Below are 12,541 nucleotides of genomic sequence, written 5' to 3'. Positions count from 1 at the left end.
TTTATATTTCATTTAGTTTTTTATTAATCATATATTTTTATAATACAAATTATAATAAGAATAATATACCTTAATTTATTACTTATTTAATATGCATTACATACATTTTATGTATATTATATACCATTCTTATCGTTAAAAATTTAGTTTACAATTCAATTACAAATCAATTTGCGTTCGTTTATATTTTATATTAAGTCTTTACATTAAACATTAAGTATTGTTAATATTTTAATTTTTATAATTTTTAAAGCAATCGAAAAAAACGTTTGCACTGTTTACTTAACAAATAATTTCGTATTCTCTAGTAGGACATTCAACATTATAATTATAAGATATAAACTGACATGTTAGGCCTAATCACAACCCAACAAGTTAAAAAATAAACTTAAAAGTTGACGTCTTTTAATAAAAATTAAAATGAAATGTTTTAATTTGAAGTATTTTATTGTCCATTTAATTTTTCATTCATTTATTAAGTTTAATTATAATATTTATTCTTATTTAATTGTTACGAACTGACTAAATAATAAGTCTCCGTAACTTTTGCATCAAGAAGCATTAATTAATTAAAACAAAATACCTGCACAGATATCTTCTACTTCTAGATAGATAAATATATTTAAATTTTTGGTTAATAAGTTGTTAAATCGGAATTCATTTCGATTGCTATTAATCTTATAGAATGTCTTGTAAACAACTTAACCTTAATAGCGTACTACATTTCTACTAAACTGTTTAAATATTAGTTTATATTGATTAACAATTGCCGAAAATCTGATTTGTGGCTGTATCTACTTCTAGATAGATAAATATATTTAAATTTTTGGTTAATAAGTTGTTAAATCGGAATTCATTTCGATTGCTATTAATCTTATAGAATGTCTTGTAAACAACTTAACCTTAATAGCGTACTACATTTCTACTAAACTGTTTAAATATTAGTTTATATTGATTAACAATTGCCGAAAATCTGATTTGTGGCTGTATTTTTATTAATAAAAAAAAGTTTGAATACAAATCAAATGCTTATACCAATAAATTATAGAGTTGATTTAATATTTCGCATATATCACTTATAGATTTTTATATTGTTCTTCGAGAATATGCTGCACAATTTTTTAAATGCGTCGTGAGGTTTTCCATTTTTGAAGATACTTTATTTGGTAAACGCCCTCAGACAAACAATTAGAAGAATCTTCCACTGCTTTTCATCTTACAAAAAATACAATAAAAAATGTCAAAATAAATTATGTAGCGCGATTAACTGGCATGAAAATAATAATATAATGCACAATTTGTGAATAGGTAAATACGGAAAAGGGAAGCTGAAAATAAACTCCATTGTTATTGTTGCTTCAGTTGCGGTTTATTCGAGTTTCCGGGGACAAGAAAAAGACTGGCGAGGGGAGGAGCTGGACAATTTCCATGGGAGTTACAGCAAATGTGGCCATTACATGGATTAAATGGAACATTTACATGCTGGCAACAGCAGAAGCGACCCACAAGGCAAAATCAACCCTTGACAGAGCTCCATTGAGAACTGAGCACCTGAGGAGAAGGTAATGAAAAGGTAATGCCAAAGGAAAGTGGGCTGGCTACTTGCAGATTTTTAATATGGCGGCTGTAAGGCAGATTTAGATAGAAACAAATGTAGCTAGGAGCTAGAGCTTATCAATTGTCAATTGATTGCAATTCGCCAGTTGCCTTTTTGCCTTTTCACTTTCACATTTCCGCCGAACGGGGTTTGAGTTACGGCCATATATATTTGCAGGCACTTCACGGTGCCTGTGTGCTCGAAGGTTTTTTATGATCCTGTCCTGTCCTGTCCCATGGAATTGCAACAATTGTCAACCCTTTGTGAGTCGCCTGTCGCGCCTGCAACCTGACAACGACGACGACGACGCCGAAGACGACGCAGTTTCAATTCCATTGAAATCGCAATAACCACGCAAAGGTTTCAGACTCGGAGACAATGCGACTCAGCTGCCTGTTTGGCACCAGTTTAAAATCCATTTATGCCGCATATCATAAAAAAAAGATGCCTTGTTTTTTGTACCCAACAGCAGCGTGAAATTGTTGTGTGTGTTTTGCGACAAGAATTTTACGCTCGAAAGGATTCATGTCCGTAACCCGTTCTCTCGTTCTCCGCTGGACACCTGATGCTTAAGAATCCTTTTAGTCGCACAGGTAAACCTCGACTTTCACTTTGCAAAGGATCCTCTCAGCAGGCAGTTTCAATTCAGAAGTAAAAGCCAATTTGGAGATGCCAACAGAACTTTATTCGATTGACAATTTACTCTCCGTAATTAGATGTGCGGGCGGTCGGTCGATTCCATGTTCAATTGATGCCCTTTCAATTTAGCTGCAATAGCCAATTAAAAGGGCAACTCTCTAATTACATTAAGTCCACGAATTCATACACTCCTGCTGATTTCCGACTTCCCCCTTACCGCATCATGATTGCTATTACTAATACATAAGTATTATGAGCCTTCGATTTCGTGGCTCAATCAACGGCAAAAACAACAATAACAACAACAACGTTGTCCATCTGCATATGCCACCAAGTTGAACTTGGGACAGCAGGAAAATTGTTCAATAGGGTAACATATCCATGTCTATATAAATCCCCCAACTCCATCTCCATATCTATCTCCATCTCTGTGATACGACTTGGGAGTTTCGTGTCAACTTGTAGTTGATTTCATCAATAAATAAGTCAGAGCAGGGACATGTCCTATGTATGTGGAGTGCTGTAGTTGCTGCTGCTTCTCCTCCTTCCAATTCTACTCCTACTAACAGCTGTGCAGCGTTGCCAGATCGTGCAATGGTTGCTCATACTCTGTGAACCAGCTTACAATTAATAATATTATTATGATGATGATTTTTTTTAACTATTTAAAATATAATGCGATAAAAACGACTTAAATTAAAAAATATTTTCAATTATACTGAACAGATAAAACAAAACAAATTAAATATTTGAAAAGTATAAAATAAAAGGTAGGGATATTCAAAAAATTTGTTGCATGGATTGAGGAAACCCCAGAAATATCCAACTAGGTGCTTTAATTACTATTAGTAATTATATCAGTATCTGCTTCAGATAAAGTATTAGTAAGATCAGAAATATCTCGAAAGGTATCGGAAAATTATGATTTCGAGAAAGGCGAAAAAAAAGTTCTATGTAAAATACGTGAAAGAGGACATCAAAATTATTTCACGTAGGTAATAATAAGGACTGGTAATGTGTGGTAGATCCACGGGGGACAAAAAGTTAAGGAGGCCCTATATATCAGGGCCTAAACTATATTCATGACATAATATTCAATAATAACTGTTAATAAATAAACAATAAAAAATATTAAATATTTATTATTATGATATAAACCTTTTTGGTTGGCTTTTAATTCTAATTCTTGTCTTTTATTTAAAACAAAAATTGTAAAAATGTAATTTTAAATAAAACCATAACCTTGACCAAAGCTTAAAATATTAATGATATTTTTATCATGTTTATATACAAATTAACTCTCTACCGCATATAGTGCCATATACGGCTTTTCATTTTTGACAAAACTTACTTTAGCTAAAATGGTACTTAAGCAAAGTTAATTACTATCGGCTATTTTTTGTCCACTGATTTCGATTGAAAAAAAAAAGTAAAAATAATTGTAATGTTGCTTTATTTCATGTTTTTATAAACTTAGTTAAAGCATCTCTTGTGAACAAACGTGAATTATGATGAGCTTGATGAACAATGAATTTTCGAATAAAATTTTCACCACAATAAACAATTCTTTTTGTTGAAGAATAATTTTTTTCCAATAGAAAATAAAGTTTTCTTTTATAGAAACATATAATTTCACTGTGGGTAAGCCTCATATGTATTATTTATTGAAAAAACTGCCGAAGCCAAATTCTCCGAGACTATTTACACACAAAAAAAAAAAAAAATTCTTCAAAAATATCTTAATTTAATCCAATTAAACGCATATCTGCAGAGTAAAAATGTTTTTCTTTAATGGTTTTATGCTCATGCAGTAGAGGGTTGATAATAATAAAATTATTTATTTAAATATAATAATTACAAATGAAAGTTATTTGTCGATTTCCATATTTATTTTAAAAAAATTTTTTGACACATTATATTAATTATTTTTATGAGAACGCTACATGTTTATTAAAGCTTTTCAATCCTATCAGGATTTCTTTAATAAGACAGGTATTTGACAGATTTTTAATGTTGCAGTGCAGTTGTTTAACAAAGTAGAGATATATTGGATAATGGAAATACATTTTCAATTCATTGTTTCATTACGTGTATATTTAAATAAATTCATTGATTCAACATTTCTCATGGTTTTCTGGCAACGCCATTTCTCCCCTTTCCATTCCCATAAACAGTTGTCTCGTTTTGCTATCGTTGCTATCTACCATCATCGTAAATTACACGAAAAGTATCTATCTTTAGTTGGGAATTGTGCAATTTTATTAAAATTCCAAAACCAACAGAAACCAACCGACTTCACCCCAACTGCTATGAATATACGTTACGTATAGATATATAGACTTATATATATATTTATATATGTATGGACAAGGACTGCAGGAAAGGAGACGCAGGATGTGCACACCCTCAGTTAGCGCCATATTGCACAAATTGTAGGTGTGTGTGTGTGTGAGTGTGTGTGGTTGTGGTTGTAGTTTCTGCTCGTTGCGGGTCGTCGTTGCTTTTATATAAACATGAGGCAAGATTAGATACAAATTACACCACAGCTTTCAAGGTGGGCGTCCTCTTTGCCTCTTTGTCTCCTTGCCAATTTGCGCACCTTGCTGACTCCCCGGTCCTTGCTACTGTGTATCCATAAGATACAAGATACAAGCGCAAAGTATCTGTAGTCCAACAGCAACAAATGCAATAACAGCAAAAGTTTTCGCCCAGCAGGAGAAATGAGGCAAAAGTGAGAGAGGAGAAGAGAGGAAATAAGATGGGAAGAGAGACAGGCAAATGGCATTACTCTGGGCATGGGCTTAAGGATGCGCCTTGTGGCAAGGTGCCCATGGTGGCATGTGGCATGTAGCATGCCTAATGGCAGCGCAGTTCCCAAGTTGCAAGCGTATTTTATTTATTTATTTATTTCATAAATTTCCGTCAGCGATTATAAAATGTACAGAAAAATGAGAGAAAAAAAAGGAAAAAACTATGACGAGGCCGTGGGGAAAAACTCGTTGCTCCCACATCCCTTCCCCTTCCCCCGCCCCAATGTGGCGCTCCTTGCCATTTCAACAAATAATTTATGTTTGCCAAATTCAAACTTTACTTATTTTCGCAAAAAGAAAAAGTTTTCTTTTGCCCTTCCTTCCTTCTTGTTTTGCCGCAAAGGGGCGAAATTTTCTATTGGGCGGCTCAACCTGCTCCGCTGACTGCGTGGGAGGATGCGGATGCGGTGGTCCTATGATGTGCCCCCTGCCACTTCCCTTTCCTTGCCCCTGACTCGAGTCTCATTCGGTGGCACGTTTGCAAAATGGCCCGATGCGTGTCTGGAATACATTTTCATGTTTGCCAAAAAGAAATAAGAGCTAAGCAAAACTTTTGGGCTCGGCTTCTGCCCCAGCTCCCTTCGTGACTCCTGAATGCCTGCCTGCCACAGCCACCTTGCCACATGCTCCCTTTGGTGCATTCGTACATCTTGTCGGTGGCATTTTGACGCAAATTTATGGGAAATTGCTTGGCCACGGCAACAGCAACACGGAAAGCGGCATTTTGTGTTTTCTAAAATTTAATGTAACTCTGTTTGTTAGTTGCGTGCGTGTGTGTGTGTGTGTGTGTGTGTGTGTGTGAACTGATGATGTTACTTTGCCGCTTTGTTGTGCGCCATGTGCTTACACCACCAAGTTCGAAATTTGCACACATACTCACATAGCACTCTGCCCCATTCCCATTCCCATTCCCATCCTATCCTCCAATCCCATCCCATTCCCGTTTACTCCTGTGCGCTTGTGCCGACCTCAGACCTTTAGCAGAGAAATGCCCTCGTGAAGGGTTTAATGTTAATTGCGACCTTTGTTTGCTTTTCAATTCGATTAAGTTAATGGCGCCAAGCGTCGCCTCGCCACAATTCACATCCCTCATCCCTCATCGTCTGGAACTGAACGGACAGCAGCAATATTGAAAAGTCCTCTTTTGAACTTTTATCAGATTAAATTGCACCTGCGATTTCAATGAGGGAATCTCTGCCATTTTTGCTTATAAATGATCTTATTATGTTTAATATTAAAAGAAGACCACTTCACTTCAGTTTAATCAATTGATACAAATAATCAACAATCAGTTTTGCGTACTTTTGCTCTACATACTACGGCAAGGGGAAGGGAGAAAACAAAATATTTCGATTATTTTTATTAATAAAATATATTTAAAATTTATTCACTGAAGGTTTTAAGAAAATTTCGTATATAAAGTTTGACAATATTTAATTCGAATTCGATAAAATTAATTTAAAATCAAATATTCTCTTTCGATTAGGACTCATTTAATCGAACCGGCTCCAAAGCTTTGCTGTTGCTAAAAACAAATATATTTACATTGTTTCAATTTAAAAAAATATTTAAAACTTTTTTTTTTGAAAATGTTAAGAAAGTGCCGATAGTCTTAGGAATCCTAACTAAGTTAGCACCGGTTTTTCAATATTTGCAGTTTGATATCTATATCAAAGATATTTTGACGTTAAATGTATAGAAATTAATGTCACATTTGAAAATATCTCTTTGAGACAATTTAAGGAGACATTCAAAAACCGAATTAAATTCTCTTGCAAATTCGATATCCCACTCCAAAGTACAGCATTATTTTTAAGTAAATTTTATAAATACTTGTTGTGTAAAAACATAGCTGGGAATACTGATAAAAATTTATTTTGATTAAATATTTTTACTTTTAAAAACTAAGTTAAGTATTCCATTCTACAGTAAATTACTTTGAAATGGCTTCAGTTCTGTCTCAACTACTTTTTGAATTAATTGTACTTTACGTCAAAATTTTGTTGAAATTTAAAAAGTTGAAATTTAAAAAGCTTGAAAAGTGAAGCTTACAGTAAATTATTACTGGTACTGGTTTATGTTTCAGCACCAGTAAATATTTTTTTATTTATTTTCCTAACACGACAATTTTGCTTCACAATTTTTTTCTACCATTAAGAATTTATTTCGGATTTTTCTTAACATCAAATTTTAAATTGTGATAGTTATATCCACTATTTTTTTTCGGGATTTTATCCTTCAGCATATTTTTACCTGAGATTTTATACTCTAGCAAATATTTATTTACAGGAAACGTAAATAAAGTATACAGAATTAGTGTGATTTAAATATGAGTATAATAATAATGAAATATGGAGTTAATTAAACAAATTGTATAGAAATAAAAACAATCTGTGTACGAGCTGAGTCTTAAAATACGGCTGGTAGCTAAAAGCAGGCAACAAGAACAACAACAACAACAACAAGATGATAAACAACAAAAAGAACAACAAAAACTACAACAAGTAGGCAGCAACTTAAACAGAAAACTGTCAACTTAAGGATCGTAAAACTTCGATTGTATTGGCAATAATTTTGCGCATTAAACACACAAAGTTAATGCGACTAAAGTTTTAGTCGCATCTCGGACTCCGGACTTGGTTGCAAGGTGGACACCAGAGTAATCGACGAATTGCTGGACTGGAGCGGACTGGAGCGGACTGGAGCGGACAGGAGCGGAGGGAGAAAAGGGAAGAGAGCACCCAGCCGGCGCTCCTTAATGGAAGACTCGAATGCTCGTAAAGAGAGTGGGGTAAGGGCAGCAGGGAGCTGTTAGCTGGGAGCAGGGAAGGGAAATGGGAATGGATATTCCAGACTGTGGCCAACGAGTGCACCGCTGAGCACTTAAACGATGGAATTTGTTTGTTTTTGTTTGCCGCAGTTGCCGTCGCTGTTGCACCCTGTATCTGCCGTCCCGCTTGCTCCCACACAGAGTACACAACATGTGCATCTGGCACACTTACCGCGCAATTAATGGCGCAATTAAATGTTTACTTTAGACGCTTTCAGTTCAAGCCAAGAGCGAGAGGGAGCGGGGAAGATCAGATCGAGAGATGTCGATGGAAAGAAGAGACTCTTCCGCTTATCAATTAATGCCGTAGATGCAGTTATATTCAACTCGTGTTGCAGTTGCAGTTGCAGTTGCACTTGTTGTCCGCCATCTTGTGGCAAACAAGACAAGAAAGACCGGCTCAGCTGCCACTCTACTAAAATAAAGACACACCCAGAAGAGTTTCCAAGTTGCGTATTTTAGGCTACACTTAATTTGAATTTCGATGGCTTTTGTCTCTCGTTTTGAGACCTTTTGCATGCAAATCATTTCATTTTTGTCTATAAGGTGGTCCACATTGTTCACATTCTCGCCTCACACTTCTTCCCACAGATCACTATCAGAAATGAGATGGAGCACTTCGCCGGGATTCAAAAGTAAAGATCACCTAATCATATTCTCTATCTCTACTTCGCGATCAGACGCGCTCCGAGTTATCCATATTATTTATCACCCCATGTTTGACCAGAAAAACCTGTTTACTGTTTATCATAATGTAATTTCAACTATAACAAAAACTAATTAATAATTGATTTTTAATTAGCTCGTTAGACATATTTATGCAACGCCTGATTATTCATATTTAAATTCGTTTCATAAACCAAAAGTTATTCTTAAAAATTCTACTTTTCTTTTCCAATATCTCCCTCTTTAAGGCCTTTGGATCGTTAAACAATTTGTTGCAAAATTTAGCAAAGAGCCAGAAAATTGCTCGCCCATTAAAATATTAATCCTTCCGCTTGCAGTTGCAACTACTTATAAAAAGTATTACACATGTTTTCCCAACCATCTCGGAACTAAACTCGAACTCCCTCTGCCTGTTTATGTTGATGAGTTGTGTTGTGATGTATGCGGAACTCTCGCTTTCGCTTTAAGAGATCATAAAGCAGTTTTAATGGCCATTTTCTTGTTGTTGCTGTTGTTGCTGTTGTTGTTGTCGTCCCGCAAATAGAGTGAAAATCTAAAAAGTGGAAAAATCGCCTGCGCTCTTCGGGGTTTTTCATGGCGTTTCGGCTGGTTTCCTTGCGGGCCTCGTCAAAGAGTTGCAATTATATAAATTTTAATTGCCCTCGGAATGTTCAAGGAAAAACGAAAGTGGTTGTCCCCGGGCAGTCGGGCAGAGAGCTGTGCAAAGAGTTGACTTAATGGCCCTTAAAGAACCATTAAAGGTTGAATTATGATTTCGAGGTCGCCAAAACGAGGCACTTTCGATTTTATATCCGCAACATGAGGTGCGCCATCTCCTTCAAAACTATCAAAGTGAAATTTACAAATGTAACCCATATGTGAACTGGGTGGGTATCTATTCCTATGTAGATATATATGTACTATAGTACACTAATAAAAAATGTTCTGAAATCAAGATTTTTGTCTCAAAACTACGAATTTCGATCTGAAAAATGCGTCGAGAACATAAAATTCTTAAAATAAGAAAACACAACTTGGTTTTAAGAGCACTTCGAATAAGGCCAAGAATAAATATACATTCATTATAAGAACAAATGCTTTTAAAATTTAAGACAAAAAATAAAAAATATTAAAAATGATTTTGAATTTTATAATTTTTTATTGTTGTTTTAATTTTGATTAAAATACATTTTATTCTGTCTTTGGTCATTTTAAAAATGTTATTTAAACTTGTTACGAGTGGGATTTGAACCGGCGCCTGCTGCATAAAACTGAAGTGGCGTCTCTAACTAGAGCGCCACAGGTAAACTTCATGTTACATATGAAATAGTACATATTTATATTTTCCTCACAAATTTAGTTTTTTATTTTTGTATTAAGAACTTCGATTTTTTAGATTGATATTCTTAGAATTAGTAATATGGTCTTAAAGTGGTGTTATTTTAAAAACAATTTATTTAAAGTAAATGTTCTTGATTTTAGAAGTGTATATTTTAGTAAGTATGTTTGCTTCATATATCATTTATGACGCATCTACATCGAGCTGATGTCGAGTGACAGTCACTCGTCAGCAGGAATTCAAAATGACGCCTGTCACTTGTCGCCTTATTTATTGCACTTGCACGGGCGACTCCGACTCTGAGTCCGAGTCCGAGAGTGAATTGACTATTGGGGGCTATCTCACCACTCACTTCTCTTGCCTGCCCCTATCACCCTGTCCTCCGTCCCACGTCCCACATTTCACATTTCACAGACGACAAATGCATTTAAATATTCAATTTCAATGTACTTTCTGTCGACGGACAATCGCAATCACAATCCCAGTTCCAGGCTCAGACTCAGGCTCAGACGCCATCCCAATCGCTCGCCTTCCATGCTAACGGCTCGTTTAGCATTTATGCATATATCTTTCTGGGATTTCTTTTGTTTTTTGTTTAAATGAATTAACACGAGAGCCATGTCGACGATGAGGCCGAACAAAGAATGCATAAATTACTCCAACATACTGGATTGCCATGATTTTGGCTCCCTCGTCCCATGCTCTCTCTCTCTCTCTCTCTTTCCCTCTCAGATCGAGTCGTCTAAAAAGAATCACTGTCTTTGAGTCATTGAAATGAAGGTCTTTCTGCCCAATTGACTCGTCGTGGTCTTCCAATTTTGGAGCATGGTCTTTTGGAGTTCAATGCGCTTCAACTGTCGTCTCGACTTCAAATCAGACTGTGATTTAATGAAATTATGTACAAATAAATATTCTAAATATATGCTTTCTGTTCTTCTTTGCAGATCCTCGAGACCCTTGTGGATGGATACCTAACCCAATTGTAAGTTTTAATAATACTCAATTAAGAACTATTAATAAATTATTAAGTATATATTTTAAAAAATATATTGTAGCTCAGAAAATTAACTTGCATAACGCCAAGTCATACTATGAAATGCCTTAGAGGAAAATGTTTTTTTTTTCAAAATCGATGGCCACGCTCATCATGTATAACAAATTTATTACTTCCTGGTGGACGCTCTGTTACATTTTTCTGTCAGCGCCTCCTTCTTTAATATTTTTAATATGAAAACAACTGAAGGTAGGAAAATCTCATCAAAGTAGCATTCTATTTTAATATATTCAGGTATCAGGATACATTATCTGTCAAAATTTCCTATTCGAACAAGGCAATCAAAGGAGCAATTCACCCTAGTGAATATAAATATAAATGAATCTATACATCTGTAGGCATAATGGAAAATATAGAAATTCCAAGTATTTAAGTAAAACAAGCGGTAAAGGTTACAGTCGATTTCCCAACTACACGAATACCTGATACATGCTTTTAAGAGCTTATAACCCCTTAAGTATTAAAACAGCCTTTAAAGTCGTTCTATTTAACCGATCTAGCTCTTAGTGAGATCTACACTCAGTAAATTTATTTTCTGTTTTCACGAAAATTAGAATCCACCTACAATTAAGAAAAATTTTATAATAATAAGAAATATTTTTCTTCAAATAAATATTTTAAGGTTAATTTTTCTAAGAACTTGATATTTTATAAAATTTTGGAAAATTTCCCTTGATGGTCTGCTTAAGAAACTTCGAATCGGCTTTAAAATCGCATCAAAACAACAAAACTTCGAGACATACAGTAGGCTATGCTTTTATCAATGAAAGTGCTCCAAGTTTATGGAAAATTAATCACATATCAACTATAAATGTTGAACAACTTTCATAATTTTAGAAAATTATCCCTTAATAATAGAAAAATTATTTCTAGATTTTTAGAAAAAAATTTCTAAAATTTACGCCCAGTAGCTTTTGGCGTCTTTTTAGGGCCATTTTTATAAATGTTAGTGTGAAAATCGTCCGTTTAAGGGCGATTTTACGGTTAGATTTTTATGAGTGGACTTCGACTTGGCTGTTGGTGCTGATCAAAAATATTTATACTTTATAAAGTCAGAGATTCCTTCCTTCCCCTGTCAAATGCATTTCAACGAATACAGAAAACCTATTGGCTTATTTTAATTTTAGAATTTTAATTTGAAACTGATATTATAAAATATTAATTTTTTAAATATTTTCATCCACTGCGAAAGTTAATTGTCAGACTGTCGAACTCTGATCTTTTAGAATTATCGCTGCAAATTTATAGTTAGTTCTAAAAATATTTGTGTTGCGACTCGCGTGTCTAAGCAATTAATCATTATTTGCACAAATTACCCTGAGAGACAACTATGTATATTTTGCACAATGGCATTTACTTTAGTACAGTGAAGACCCAGCGCAATGCAAATCTATTTTACGGGCCTGCGAATCGACGAATCATGATTTTATTGCGGCAATCGTAAATCGTCGATTTTATAGTTAATCGATGGCCATTTAGGCGTATAAACGTCCCCTGCATATTAAATATATTTGGGTAGCTATACGATATATATTTATCCAATGGACGACATACAATGTCTAGGTGATTTATTTGTTTTTAAAGACGTGTTTAGCGCACAGTTTCT

At 34.6% G+C, this 12,541-nt stretch overlaps 1 long non-coding RNA gene across 2 annotated transcripts in view; it reads left to right on the top strand.

The window, feature by feature from the left end:
* The window catches only part of LOC117792346, a 58,635-nt gene extending 47,776 nt beyond the window's left edge, over nucleotides 1–10,859 (top strand). For both annotated transcript variants that reach the window (XR_004618164.1, XR_004618165.1), the window contains exon 3: nucleotides 10,826–10,859. This is a non-coding gene — a long non-coding RNA (uncharacterized LOC117792346). The remainder of the gene's footprint in view (nucleotides 1–10,825) is intronic.
* The last annotated feature ends 1,682 nt before the right edge of the window (nucleotides 10,860–12,541 follow it).

This window comes from Drosophila innubila (assembly GCF_004354385.1).
Source record: "Drosophila innubila isolate TH190305 chromosome 3R unlocalized genomic scaffold, UK_Dinn_1.0 2_E_3R, whole genome shotgun sequence".
NCBI classification, from domain to species: domain Eukaryota; kingdom Metazoa; phylum Arthropoda; class Insecta; order Diptera; family Drosophilidae; genus Drosophila; species Drosophila innubila.
This window is presented reverse-complemented; position numbering and strand designations above follow the sequence as displayed.